The following is a 10,639-nucleotide window of genomic DNA, read 5'->3' on the forward strand; positions in this document are numbered from 1 at the left end:
AGTGAAACTTGCGCCTTTTGACCTTTACAGGAGTACGCACCCATCCCTTTACATACAGAGCGTACAAGTACGCAGGTATTGTGAACTTGGGTTGCGTACCCGCAGGTAAGGCTAAGAGAAACTGCGTACCAGAGATAATTGACTTTAAATGACTTTTCTCTCTTTCTTGAAGTTTGACATGGAGAGTAGAGGCATGAGACTTGCCAAGGAGGATAGTATGACAGTGGATGGAGCCATACTAACTGCAAATAGTCACGGTGACATTTTTTAGTGTAACACCTCGGATAGAAATGAGGTATTGTGCACATCAAACAGAGATTGTATGCCAAAGTTATGACCTCAGGAAGTTGATGTACCAATTTACCGAAACGGGGCCCATATTTTTGGCGCTTGATCTCCTGTGGTCAGGTTTTTGCATGTTTAGGGTTTTCCATTGTTTCTCAATAATAAATAGGCCTCCAAGCCTCATTGTAACATAGTTCAGAGGCATTTATTCACCACATCTCTTCTTAGAGATAAGTTGCCATCGCCCGCGCTAGTCTTATTTCCATTCTGTTTGTAAGCATATTTTAGTATTTGATATTAATGAAATGAAGTGTTATTTCTGCTGCATCTCCGTATTTATAGTTATATCTATAATTTGTTGCATTCTTGTTTAAGTTTGGATCAGTGGTATCAGAGCGGTCTTCCCTTTCTCTATTTTTCTTTGCGTGTCCCCAACGAGGTCGGGATATAAGGAGTTAGGGCTCGATCTGGTTGAACCTTTGCAAGATCAGCCTCGCAAACCTCGACAACAGCCCATGTGGGAAGAAAATAAAGATTAGGGAGGAGGATATCCTATCAAAATATTGCTCGAGGAGGCCCTCGAGAAATAAAGGAACGCAATGACGGATAACTTTACCCAAATCCTTCAATGGTGGCCCACCAGTGGGGCATCCACATCCAACAGCCACTCTGGAGTCGCCACTCTTTTTAAGGTACAAGTAAACTTTGACATTCCCATATTTGAGGGCCAAATAGATGCACACACCATAGATAAATTATTAAATTTTCTAGAAGGATATTTTTCTATTCATGATTTTTCCAGCTGGGAAAGTCACCCCCCACGTCAAGGACTGGTGGGAAACCTACTGTGAGCAGAAGGATGAAAGTACGCCCTCATTGTTTTAATCCGCACCCACTTGGAATTAATTCTAGGACACCATAAAGGAGCAGTACTACCATATCGGGAGATACGAGGATAAATACGTAAAGTAGACCACGCTGCGGCAAGGAAGGGACCAAGACGTGCCAGAGTTTACCAATTTTTTTCATACCCTTTGCACGAAGTTGGGTATCAAGGATTCTGAGAAACATTTGGCACTCAAGTAACGTGTCTACCTACACAGGTACATCTACGATGAGATGGAGTTCCTGTACATCTCCTCGCTTGACACAGTGAGACTTTGGATATGAGAATCTGAAGCAAGGGAAAGGTGCCCCCAAATTTCAAAACAAAGGATAAATCCAAGGCAAGCGACCTAGGACAACCTGCCAAAGACGCAAGCAATGAACAACACCACGAAGCAGAAGATGGAAACGAGAAATTGGTGTGAGTTCCATAAGAGCTGCACTCACAGCACAAGTGAGTATTGGGCCAAGCATTCACTGGTGGTTGAGCTGAAGGCTTCTGAATCAGATGCATATTCCGACCCTAATTCAAAACTTGAGAAGGGGAATGATAAAGGGAAGAAAATTATTGATGTGGAGACCAGCGCCACTGTTTTCACCACCAAGATCCAAAATAATGAACCCGAAGATCCAGATGAGGGGGAGCGTCTCTTTAACTCATAGATGTGGGTGAAGGGTTCGCCGCTACAATTCATTGTCGATAGTGTGAGCCAAAAGAACCTCATTTCAGTAGAGGTCATGAAGCGGTTGGGCATACCGACCACACCACACCCACATCTGTACAACATCGGATGGCTTCACCAAGGATGAGATCTCCGAGTCAGCCAACAGTTTTTCCTTCAATACAACATCAAGCCCTTCATAGATGAGGTATTGTGTGATGTTTCTCCTCTTGACGTTTGTGATGTATTATTATGACAACCATACTTGTGGAAGTGACATGATGTATATGAGTCTAGACCTTGCTCTATTATTATTTATTTGGGTAATACGTTATACAACATACCGGAGGTAGCCCCACCTACCGCCACCTCTTTGATCTCTGCTAAGAAATGCAGTAAGATCATCTCCCAATTTAGGAAATTTATTTTCTTTCTGGTTTTCTCCCAAAGTAAGGTGAAGATCGTAGCCACATCCATGGCCTTCAGGAAGGGTTCCTCCACGCAGCAGAAGCAGGCAGATACAGTGATGAAAGAATTCAGGGACATCTTCTCCTCACCCACAGGGGTACCATTGTATTGTCAGGTCAGGCATTCATTCGACCTAACTCCTGGAGCACCTCTACCCAATGGGCCGATATATTGTAGCTCCATTATGGAAAATGCCAAGTACAAATAGCAACATGATCAACATCGAGTGCCACACAAGTTTCAGGTGGGTAGCAAAGTTTGGTTGCATTTGCAGAAAGAACACATTATTGGAGCCCATCGAAAGCTTAGACCACTCTGATACAGTCCTTACACCATCACCAAGGCTGGGGAGACAATGATTTTGAGCTCAACATTGCCGCATTGAATGGCTTGTATCTAGTGTTCAATGTGGATAGCCTTCAACCATACTTCCCACCATTGTTGGACACATCAGACATTGCAGAATAACTCACACAAAGAAAGTAAAACCCAGATTGATCATATTATAGACAGACAGGTCAAGAACACTCGCCAGTAGAATATCCAACTATATCGGGTTGTCAAAACTAGCCAACTCCTGCACCAAGGTAAGTGGCTCACTAGGGACCAAGTTCAGCAGAAGTTTCCTCATCTCATGGGGGAACTCAATGCGATGGGATCATTGCTTTCTAAGGGGGGAGGAATGATCTAGGTGGATGTTGCTGGCCATCCGCCTATTCCACTTGGACCCCAACCACTGTCTCTTTCATTTTTTCAATTTCCTTAATTGTAGCACAATTTACTATTTTTGGCATTTTTTCGAGTCTTGAACTTCCGGAGTCGTTTTGAGGCCCTAAATGACATTCTTTGAGAAAATTGGGGCTAACAAGGTTGTGTGACTGGTGTTGGTTGGTCGAAAGTTGTAGTCCTTAGATAGATCTTTCTAAGGAGGTATTTTGTGCATCAAATGGAGATCGTATGCCAAAGTTACGACCCTGGGAAGTTGATGTACCAATTTACCCAAACGGGGTCCTATTAGGGGAATTTTGAGGTCTAAAATGGGCCTCCCAAGGAAATTATAAAATAATAGTGGAAATAATAAAATAATATTAGTTTACATCATCAAATATTAGAGGGAAAAAAGAAAAAACTATTTTTTCAACTTATCTCCCTATGTGTTTACTCAAATTTAGAGTGGAAACACTCGTTGGATGCAAAATTTTATTCCTCATCCAAGGAATACCCATGTTGCATAATTTTGACGAACACTACTACATGAAAATTGAGAAATACATGAAAAATGAGATTGTAATCACATTTTTTCATGTATTTCTCATTTTGCATGTAGCAGGGTCCATCGAAAGTATGCAACATGGGTACTCCTTATATGAGGAATTAAATTTTGCTTCCAATGAGTACTCCCGCTCGAAATTTGAGTAAAACCTTTGGGAAATAAGTTGAAAATACGATTTGAAAAAGTAGTTTTATTATTTTATTATTTTTTAATGTTTTTACTTTTTTACTCCAAAAATGGTGAATCATCCCCCATGGTTGACATCATCATCTTGAATCCTATTGGTTCTTATAAAGTTTGTTTTGGTTGTGTTAGACTCCGTCTCATGTCAGAGATTGATTCTTCTTCAAAACCCTGTTTTGAAGAAGAAATCATTAATGTGTTGTTTTAGATTATGTAATTTATCTCCAGCTCTTCAAAAGGGAGCAGCTTCCTCAGCTCCTATCTCTGTAAAAGCACAAACACAATTCAAAACATCATCAGCAATCAAAGTCTGGCAATTTAATAATCAAATCAACAATGCCTTCCCCTCCTTCATCCATTACTCGTACACGACAAGCTTTGAATCTTTCCAAGATCAGTCTACTTCAAGCAAAGATGACGAATCTAAAGTAAATCAAAATCTAGTTTTTCATGTAGCAGAGGCCGCCTTGAATGAGCAACCAAAAATCTCCAAGTGTGTTGGATGAAGTTAGAGACGGGTCGCGTGGGAAAGAGAATTCTTCTGGAAAATTGATGCTGGAAAGTTGATGTTGCAGGTCCAGATCTTGATCAAATATTCATAGCCTCATATACCCTTGTCCCAACAGGTCGAGTATTGCTGCATTGTTTTTCAGAGATATGTTGTGATGGAATTTCGTAGCAGAGGAGACTGGGCAGAACATAATTTCCAGTTTAAAGAGTCCAAGGTGACTACTAACAAAATTGGGGATGGAATTGGAGTTGTAATTCTAGATGATGGCATGCAGGTCTAATCGCTCTCAGAACCAACAGAAGAGAAATAGTCTACTGTTCAACTTTAAAAAATGACGTGTTTAGACTGCAGCAAACATAATGGAGCAATGAATAAGCTGGCTGAATAGCACAACATGATGACTGCTAGTCTCTTTATTACCATTGGAGCTTGTTCAGGGACATGGAGATTGTAATGGTAAATTGTATAACCCTTTGGGGCAATAGAAGGTTGATACCACATGGGCCATTGAGGGAACATTTGATTGCATTGAGACGGGCAGATATAATAGTTTTGCATCATACAGATTTGATTTCAAAAGAAAAATATCAATATATCATGGCTATGTTAGAGTGTTTACTTGAGGAGGAAATCCCTATTTTTGGTAGTAAAATGGTCCCGTGCCATTTCTTCAGATTACAGTGCGAAGCTTCAGTGATTCCTTTGAACGTAGTGCACAATATGGTTGTATTGTGTGTTTCTGGCATTGGTTGTCCAGAGTCACTTTCGTTAGCTATGAAAAAGAGCTTAAGATTGCAAATTTTTGCTTTTATTGTGTAGCTGGGTGCAGCACACGTTGACAGAGTAGATTTCAGTGACCATCACATTTTTCAAGATAAGCTTCATTATTGGCATAATTTGATATACTCATTTGTACATGATTTGCGATTAGTACAAAAGAAGCTTCAAAATTTGGAAGTGAATTTGGACAAAGCGTTACTATTATATTAACAGAGAAGGATTATGAAAGAAGTCAACCAGTATTAATGAAGTTCAAAGCTGCAGAAGTTCTTGTTCTTCATTCTACTTTGGGAATTGTGAGTTGTTCTAGGAACTCAGAAGAAAGGTTCAAAACTTTGTTGCTTAACAAAGTGATGCGACAAGGGTGATGCAAGGACTTGTTTGAGCCATTAAATTACAGCCAGCAATTGATCATAAATAGCAAAAAAGCCTATGATTTCCAGACATACAGGCTCATATCAAAATCCGTGGAATGATCAACTGAAGATCTTTCCAAGAAGCATGCGGCACATGGCTATGACAGTTGAATTTGGGTCTGTTTTGTATTACTCTCAAATTCATCAAGTTATTTTTACTATGTGTAAGTTCTCCTTTGGCACTGAAAGGGAAGATGAACCGTTTGCATATGAATTAAAGATATTAGTAACGTGGCAGTTGTTGCAATATTTAAGGCGTTCGTTTCATCTAAGGAAAATATGTGGCATAAAATCTGGATAGGGACCATTTATGGCATTGCAGTGACATCATAAAGGCCATGGCTTTGCTCACCATCCCGATTCTGCATTCAAGATCATGACTTGGCTAAGTAAATACTTAGCTCAAAACAGAAAGAGCAGTCTTTTCCGATTTATTTTAGATCGTATTTTTAATACATGAATTGTTTTTGCCCCCGAGCTCAACTGTATCATAGCGTTTTAAGACATCTGTCACAGCAGAAAACGGGGTCAATTCGCCTACTTTTATCCTCAGTCCCGATTCAAAAGGATCAGCGCTCCATATGTCAGCCATTAGAGGATTTTAGGGAAACGCTGTTCTATGTTTAGCATAGATGAAACGCCCATTTCTAATTTATGTAATTCAGGTGAAACAACGCAGGAGTTTTTTGGGTTGATCTGTTTTCTTTTACAACAGAGGCTTATTTAATGTATTAAAAATAAAAACTCATGGGAGTTAGTAAAAAAAGAGAGGACAGAAGAAAATTCTGAGTGCTGAGAGCTGGTGGAGAACAGAGCTTTCAATGTACAGTTTTTGGCAGGGATTTTTAATGAAATTTCACAGCTCCGACTTCTGAGATTCCTGTGGCATGATAATTTAGCATAAGTTTTTCTCTTGTTTCATATGTAATCTGTTATGTTTCATTTCACTACATGGTCATTTCTAACTGAACAAATGAAGTGTTTAGGTAAGAATTCATGCCTGCCATGCTCTGCTTATAAGTTTGTTCATGTTTAATGTTTTCTACTATTTAAGGAGGATTCAAAGTTATTGTTTGCCCTCCTTAGCTCCTCACCAGTCTTGCCTTCCCATATAAAATTTAGATTTGATGCTAAATTTCTTGCCTACCTTGCCTCAGTCGATAACCTGTGTTGTTCATTATATTTCTCTGTTTCAAGCTGTGATTTTTCCCATGCAGCCCAGAAAAACCCCGTTATTTAATTAAAAACCCCAAATTAATCTTTCTAATCAGTTTACTAGCCTAATATCAATGTTACCCGTTTGGTCATCTCATCAATTGAAGATCTACCGAGATTGACCGGAGAGAGCCTTCTCCTGCCCCGTAGGGCTAGCTACGGGGCTGAATGGTTTGATGTTGCCTTGAGGTTTACCTTTCTCAGCCTGAGGTGAAATCTCAAGCGCTAACATACTGGCGACCATACTGGGGAGAACATTCAACTTGTTGATTGTCTTGTCCCAGTACATGCAATCAAGGTGCAGATCTGATGCTGATGGTGGACAACAGTCAGACACTTATGCAGGCTGAACCATTCACCTGGCGACTCCAACTCAATCCAGACATTCCAACGCTTGCTGATCCGTTCATGCAATGGAAGGGTATGTGGCAAACCCTACCCTGTGTGAAGTTGTAGAAGAAATAAGAAAGCTGTTAGCAGATAGTGAATTTGATGAAGATGTTTTCAATGCCTTGCTTCAATGGATGAAATCTCCACGGTTCCCTGGATTCAAAACTAAAGTGTATGAGTTAATTGTTGAAAGAATCGAAAAGGAAATTCAGTGTCTCGATGAGCAGATTCAGTCATATGATTTCCAAGACCCTAAAAAGTTCTTGGAAATCCTTCCTCATTCGAGAAAAGATATCATAGAATTGCCTACAGTCGTTTACATTGACAGTGTGCAGCTGGAAGTATGCATCACAGAGTTGGGGCAGCCAATAGATTCCGGCTTCCGTGATCCTATTGCGGCATACATGGACACATTTTTCAGTTTGATTGATAGATCAGGCTGTCTTGTACGTGATCAGGCTCAGTACGTGCATGAAGGGCTGCCAACAACTGCATCTGTGACTTCGTGGCAGCATTCTCAAGCGGCATCAATCTCAGGTTTACTTGAATTGTTAATATGGCATTTTAGTATTACCTGATCTATTGTTTGTACAGCAGATTAGAATAGCTTTGTAAATAAATAAGCAGCCATAAGGGCAGCATCTTATTTTAGTTTGCTTGAAGATTGTTTGAGTTCAGTTTCAGTTTGAAAATAAGCAAGAGTTGTGTTGATGATGACTCCATTGCCCAATGGGTGGAGGCACTGTCTGCTCTCCCAAAGTTCTGCGGTTCTTGGCACCTCCACGGAGCGGCAGCTGCCATCCCAAGTGAAGCCGATGTTAGACTCCGTCTCATGTCAGAGATTGATTCATCATTAATGTGTTGTTTTAGATTATGTAATTTATCTCCAGCTCTTCAAAAGGGAGCAGCTTCCTCAGCTCCTATCTCTGTAAAATCACAAACACAATTCAAAACATCATCATCAATCAAAGTCTGGCAATTTAATAATCAAATCAACAATGCCTTCCCCTCCTTCATCCATTACTCGTACACGACAAGCTTTGAATCTTTCCAAGATCAGTCTACTTCAAGCAAAGATGACGAATCTAAAGTAAATCAAAATCCAGTTTTTCATGTAGCAGAGGCCGCCTTGAATGAGCAACCAAAAATCTCCAAGTGTGTTGGATGAAGTTAGAGAGGGGTCGCGTGGGAAAGAGAATTCTTCTGGAAAATTGATGCTGGAAAGTTGATGTTGCAGGTCCAGATCTTGATCAAATATTCATAGCCTCATATACCCTTGTCCCAACAGGTCAAGTATTGCTGCATTGTTTTTCAGAGATATGGTGTGATGGAATTTCGTAGCAGAGGAGACTGGGCAGAACATAATTTCCAGTTTAAAGAGTCCAAGGTGACTACTAACAAAATTGGGGATGGAATTGGAGTTGTAATTCAAGCTGATGGCATGCAGGTCTAATCGCTCTCAGAACCAACAGAAGAGAAATAGTCTACTGTTCAACTTTAAAAAATGACGTGTTTAGACTGCAGCAAACATAATGGAGCAATGAATAAGCTGGCTGAATAGCACAACATGATGACTGCTAGTCTCTTTATTACCATTGGAGCTTGTTCAGGGACATGGAGATTGTAATGGTAAATTGTATAACCCTTTGGGGCAATAGAAGGTTGATACCACGTGGGCCATTGAGGGAACATTTGATTGCATTGAGACGGGCAGATATAATAGTTTTGCATCATACAGATTTGATATCAAAAGAAAAATATCAATATATCATGGCTATGTTGGAGTGTTTACTTGAGGAGGAAATCCCTATTTTTGGTAGCAAAATGGTCCCGTGCCATTTCTTCAGATTACAGTGCGAAGCTTCAGTGATTCCTTTGAACGTAGTGCACAATATGGTTGTATTGTGTGTTTCTGGCATTGGTTGTCCAGAGTCACTTTCGTTAGCTATGAAAAAGAGCTTAAGATTGCAAATTTTTGCTTTTATTGTGTAGCTGGGTGCAGCACACGTTGACAGAGTAGATTTCAGTGACCATCACATTTTTCAAGATAAGCTTCATTATTGGCATAATTTGATATACTCATTTGTACATGATTTGCGATTAGTACAAAAGAAGCTTCAAAATTTGGAAGTGAATTTGGACAAAGCGTTACTATTATATTAACAGAGAAGGATTATAAAAGAAGTCAACCATTATTAATGAAGTTCAAAGCTGCAGAAGTTCTTGTTCTTCATTCTACTTTGGGAATTGTGAGTTGTTCTAGGAACTCAGAAGAAAGGTTCAAAACTTTGTTGCTTAACAAAGTGATGCGACAAGGGTGATGCAAGGACTTGTTTGAGCCATTAAATTACACCCAGCAATTGATCATAAATAGCAAAAAAGCCTATGATTTCCAGACATACAGGCTCATATCAAAATCCGTGGAATGATCAACTGAAGATCTTTCCAAGGAGCATGCGGCACATGGCTATGACAGTTGAATTTGGGTTTGTTTTGTATTACTCTCAAATTCATCAAGTTATTTTTACTATGTGTAAGTTCTCCTTTGGCACTGAAAGGGAAGATGAACCGTTTGCATATGAATTAAAGATATTAGTAACGTGGCAGTTGTTGCAATATTTAAGGCGTTCGTTTCATCTAAGGAAAATATGCGGCATAAAATCTGGACAGGGACCATTTATGGCATTGCAGTGACATCGTAAAGGCCATGGTTTTGCTCACCATCCCGATTCTGCATTCAAGATCATGACTTGGCTAAGTAAATACTTAGCTCAAAACAGAAAGAGCAGTCTTTTCCCATTTATTTTAGATCGTATTTTTAATACATGAATTGTTTTTGCCCCCGAGCTCAACTGTATCATAGCGTTTTAAGACATCTGTCACAGCAGAAAACGGGGTCAATTCGCCTACTTTTATCCTCAGTCCCGATTCAAAAGGATCAGTGCTCCTTATGTCCGCCATTAGAGGATTTTAGGGAAACGCTGTTCTATGTTTAGCATAGATGAAACGCCCATTTCTAATTTATGTAATTCAGGTGAAACAACGCAGGAGTTTTTTGGGTTGATCTGTTTTATTTTACAACAGAGGCTTATTTAATGTATTAAAAATAAAAACTCATGGGAGTTAGTAAAAAAAGAGAGGACAGAAGAAAATTCTGAGTGCTGAGAGCTGGTGGAGAACAGAGCTTTCAATGTACAGTTTTTGGCAGGGATTTTTAATGAAATTTCACAGCTCTGACTTCTGAGATTCCTGTGGCATGATAATTTAGCATAAGTTTTTCTCTTGTTTCATATGTAATCTGTTATGTTTCATTTCACTACATGATCATTTCTAACTGAACAAATGAAGTGTTTAGGTAAGAATTCATGCCTGCCATGCTCTGCCTATAAGTTTGTTCATGTTTAATGTTTTCTACTGTTTAAGGAGGATTCAAAGTTATTGTTTGCCCTCCTTAGCTCCTCACCAGTCTTGCCATCCCATATAAAATTTAGATTTGATGCTAAATTTCTTGCCTACCTTGCCTCAGTCGATAACCTGTGTTGTTCATTATATTTCTCTGTTTCAAGCTGTG

General features: G+C 39.6%; 2 pseudogenes; both read left to right on the forward strand.

The window, feature by feature from the left end:
* Nucleotides 1-4,421: 4,421 nt before the first annotated feature.
* On the forward strand, nucleotides 4,422-5,644 carry LOC149262977 (putative tetraacyldisaccharide 4'-kinase, mitochondrial; annotated as a pseudogene).
* A 2,751-nt stretch (nucleotides 5,645-8,395) lies between these two features.
* LOC149262978 (putative tetraacyldisaccharide 4'-kinase, mitochondrial) lies at nucleotides 8,396-9,532 on the forward strand (annotated as a pseudogene).
* Nucleotides 9,533-10,639: the final 1,107 nt, after the last annotated feature.

The sequence above is a fragment of the Pinus tabuliformis genome, chromosome 6 (genome assembly GCF_031772625.1).
Source record: "Pinus tabuliformis cultivar Carrire ecotype Pingquan chromosome 6, CPIR1, whole genome shotgun sequence".
Lineage (NCBI taxonomy): Eukaryota > Viridiplantae > Streptophyta > Pinopsida > Pinales > Pinaceae > Pinus > Pinus tabuliformis.